The following is a 4,909-nucleotide window of genomic DNA, read 5'->3' as shown; positions in this document are numbered from 1 at the left end:
GAAAAAAAAAATAGTTGATCGAAATGTAAGGGGAAGGAGGTATACAAAGAAGAAGATGCGAAGTTCTTAACAAGCAACAGCTGCTTGTATCTCTTCTCTATCCACCTTCACAAATGTGTGTGGGGTCAAAAATTCCATATGGCAAGAAAACAGATGCATAAAGAAACACCTAGACAGATGTCTTAAGGTGAATAAAACTTTTTATGATAATTTTATATTACATATTTCTTATCGTGTCATTCAAGATTGTAACCTGTGTTACGAAGCTAGGTCTTAACCCAAAAAATAGGGATCTTAATTCTAACATGACCTTCATATCTTTTTTCTATGTTTTTAGCTTTTCTCATATTTTTTTACTCTTTTGATATGTTGAACAAAAGTTAATATAATTCGATAGAAATGTATAATAATTAATTATAGTCGATTCATTTAAACATATTATCGATTAATCAAAATGTATTATTCGATACAGTTCGAGTACTGAATATGAATTCTTAATGATTTTTAAAATACTTTATAACATTTTGTACACCCCAGCAATAGATTAATAAAAAAAAATCTGTAAAAAATTATTTTTACACAATGCTTTATTCTGAGTCGATCCTATAGGAGCATTTGAAAAACGTCATAAATACATAAATTGCGAAATGCAATGAAAATATATAAAACATCGCATAATACAAGAGGAATACATAGTATTTCTCAAAGATCGTACATAGTATCTTAATATATATTTTCAATATCCTTCAACTGTATGATGCAACAAAAACTATGAACATTTGAATTCGCAAATTAATGTTAAACTTAGCTAAAACACTTCCAAATTTTGAGCAATCATCTTTTTGGTCGAAAAAAAAAAACATAAAAGGAATGGAAATAATCATCAAAACTAATAAATAAGTCAAAAACTACCAAATTTCAAATGTCGTGGAACTGGGATGCATTCGCCTTTAACCGTTTTAAAGCTTTATTTTCTAATAAATTGGTATAAGATGATTTTAATCCCTCCCTTGCATTCAGAAATTCCTTTATCAAAGCAAGTTGCAATATTTTACCTAAGAAAAGAACTCCTTAATAGCTGGGTACGAAATCATAACACTATACAAATAAATGTAAATACTGTAAATCCATTACGTTTATCAATTATTATCTTTAAGATTGAGAAGATTTCCATTAATAAAAAAGTACCATTTTGCACGATATGTTCATTGCACAAAACGAAATATATTATTATTATTTCACATGATTTCCTAAAGAAATTTTATTTAAATTTAAAAAAAAAATATTGGAGTAAGAGGGTCTAATCAACGTAACTTAGTGATTTAGAGAGTTTTGTTAAACTAAACTCCTTAGGAAATATATTTTTTGAATTTGATTAGGTAATATCGATTATTAGGGAGTTTGGTTTCCTTTGAAAAAATTAAGAATAAGCACCCAAATTAAACTGATATTTAAGGCCTTGTACACATGAGGGCGTTAGACGCCGCGTTGAGCGCTCGTTTGTCAAACGCGCGTTAGCCAAATACATAGAAACAATAAGAGGTGAAGCTTCTTAAAATTTTCACTGAAAGAGCATGAAGAAAATGAAAGCAATCACAAATTCGAATTTTTTCTTTAAATTGCATACATTCTTGACAAATAAAAAGAGTGAAATTTTTATTATTAATCTCAAATAATGAATTAAAGATTACTGAATATTGAGATTGCGCCATTGAATAAATATATTTAAGAGAATACACTTTTTAAAATTTTCATCAAAAGAGTACTTGCAATAAAAATAATAACGAATAAAGGCTCATTTTTTCAAAATGACAAGCAATGACATTTCTGTTATTGCTCTTAAATTATGATGGAAATTTAGTTTCTTCACTAAAAGGGAAAACCATTTATCACTTACGACAAAGTAATAAATTGTTAATGCCTCCGTTGAAATAAGAATTCTACAGAAGATAAAATAAACTTTCAGTAGACTCCGAGCAAAGTAAACAAATTGTAGCATTTCTTCCAGTGAGTGACTGCTTGTAGTTTGTCAGTAGAATCATCGGAAGTGCTTGATGAAATGTTTGAAACAGGCTTTAAGATACTTCAACCAAGAAATGAATCCATCCAGCATTGGTAGCTGCTTTCAGTCAACCCTGAGGAAATCTGTAATTCTATAGTTGCCCAAGACACAAAAACTAGATAGAAATTGATAAGATAGTCAGGGCAGAGACATAAAAGTTTGCAACATTTGCAGGGAAAACAGGATTTATGTTTCCTCGGATTTCTTAGGGGAAAGTTGTTTTCAAATAAATGTTTGGCTCTATATGATCTTTAAAATTGTGTTTTGGACACTGGTATGTAGAGAAGAGAGTGAAAGGGCCACGCATTCATTTAAAAAAAAGCATCCACACTGTCTAACGACATTAGTACTACGAATGTTTTACTACTATTTTCATTATTTATGTTTTATTTCTTAAGCAGATAAATATTTGACGCAAGCAAAATATATCACGAAAAATAAAATATAATTTTTCAAATAAATTTGAAAATGAAGTTTTAGATCACTAAAATTTAAATGTTCTTTGCATATAAGAGGAAAAAAAGAAAGAATATTCTGCTTTAGATAATAAATTTTTGCCTCAGAATATTTCTTTATATTACATGAAAAGGAATTTAAAGCATGGAATTGATTATTTTTCGTTAATTAAATTGACTTTCATTTCCCAACTGTGATTACATTGCTGTTTTCGAGGGTATTTTATAAACGTCGTTGAGCAGCCGACCTAATTATTTAGCTTTATGATTACTAATTTTCAACTGCGTAGCCTTTTAATTTTTACCTCAGAATATTTTTTTATATTACATAAAAAGGAATTTAAAGCATGGAACTGATTATTTTTCAGTAATTAAATTGGCTTTTATTCCCCAACTGTGATTATATTCCTCTTTTCGGGGGTATTTTATTTTATTTTATATCCGTCGCTGAACAGCCGACCTAATTATTTATGTTTATGACTACTGATGTTCAACTGCGTAGCCTTTTACTTTCGAACCCAATTCAGAAGACAATGGAACACCAGAAGAAATGTTTCTTGGTGGAGGACTTTTTGATGGAACTAACCCGCCTTTGCGTTACATAGAGAAGAAAACCATGTAAATCTCCCTCAGTTAGCCCGTTGGCAGGGGGACTCTAACCCATGGTCCGTTTACCACTGAGGATATTTTACGTCAGCACTGTGGTCAGTGCAAGCCGGATGCAGAATTCGTATAGACCAGCCATCGCTAGGATTCGAACCCGGTCGCGACTTTACACATTGTCGACTCCCGGGCACCTCCACTCGCCGCGGTTTTATTTGTCAACTGTTTCACCGCCTTATCTAGTAACCCTCACTCAGAGGCAACCCTAAGCTCGCCTCAATATAGCACTCGCAAAAGTCATAAATGAATCTTCGCGCTCATGGATATTTTTAAAAGTTGCTTGTTGAATTAAGTTAAAATTTTATCCTCGTTTAAAGAAAAATTCAAATAACGAGAACAAAATACTTCGTTCTTCTTTAAAGAAAGAGGAAGAAAAATTTACATACACACAATTATTTCAGTTAATTACATACATATTTCGATTAAAAAAATTTTCAAATAGAAACTATTCTTGTAAATTAAATAAAAATCTGGANATCCATTTAAAAAAAGCATCCACACTGTTTAACGACATTAATACTATAAATGTATTACTACTATTTTCATTATTTATGTTTTATTTCTTAAACAGATAAATATTTGACGGAAGCAAAGTATATCGTGAAAAATAAAATATAATTTTTCAAATAAATTTGAAAATGAAATTTTAGATCACTAAAACTTTGTTCTTTGCGTATAAAAAGAAAAAAAATATTCCGCTTTAGATAATAAATTTTTACCTCAGAATATTTTTTTATATTACATAAAAAGGAATTTAAAGCACGGAATTGATTATTTTTCATTAATTGAATTGGCTTTCAATTCCCAACTTTGATAGCATTCCTCTTTTCGGTGGTATTTTATTTTATTTTGTAACCGTCGTTGAGCAGCCGACCTAAATACTTGGGTTTATGACTACTAATGTTCAACTACGTAGCCTTTTAATTTTGAACCCAATTAAGAAGACAATGAAACTTCAGGATCAAGTATTGGGAGAAATTTGCCTTGGTGTAGGACTTTTTGATGGAACTAATCCACCTTTGCTTTACATAGAGAGGAAAACCACGAAAATCTCCCTAGGTTAGCTCGATGGCAAGACTCTAACCCATGATCCGTCTACCACTGAGGATATTTTACGTCGGCACTGTGGTCAATGCAAGCAGGATGCGGAATTCGTATCGATCAGCCATCACTGGGATTCAAACCCGGTTCACCTCATTGGAAAGCGAAGGCTCTAACCCCTGAGCCATCTCGGCTTTCAAGAGTATTTAATCGAGGAGTTTGCCCCAAGCATCCTTGTTCTTTGGATATCGAAGGCAAACTCATATACCTCTTGTCTCGGACCGCATTGTGCACCACTGGTCTCTGACCACCTTGGTACGCTATAATCTAGGCGAATTATTTATCTTTGTGGTGGCTAAACATGTCAAAAGACACTATGCAGATGCCTTTCCAATTGTGAAATCAATATCAAGACAAGAAAGCAAAATTTAAGGTGTTGGACAGACATTGTTTACATGTCAAAAATCTTTGCATATTAGTTCTAAAATGAAAAAAAAAAATTTCTATGTTACAAAACTATTTTTTATATTTTGTCCTATATCTCGTCGCACAAGTCACTTGCATAATTGGAACGTGTTTCTTTGATTGAATAATAGAAGCAGATTGTAAAACTATTTAGTTTTTAAAAATTTTGCAATATGTTTTCAATGAGTAGGAGAGAGTTTGACAAAGCCGGGTGCTATTGTGT

Source organism: Parasteatoda tepidariorum, chromosome X1 (genome assembly GCF_043381705.1).
Source record: "Parasteatoda tepidariorum isolate YZ-2023 chromosome X1, CAS_Ptep_4.0, whole genome shotgun sequence".
Lineage (NCBI taxonomy): Eukaryota > Metazoa > Arthropoda > Arachnida > Araneae > Theridiidae > Parasteatoda > Parasteatoda tepidariorum.
This window is presented reverse-complemented; position numbering follows the sequence as displayed.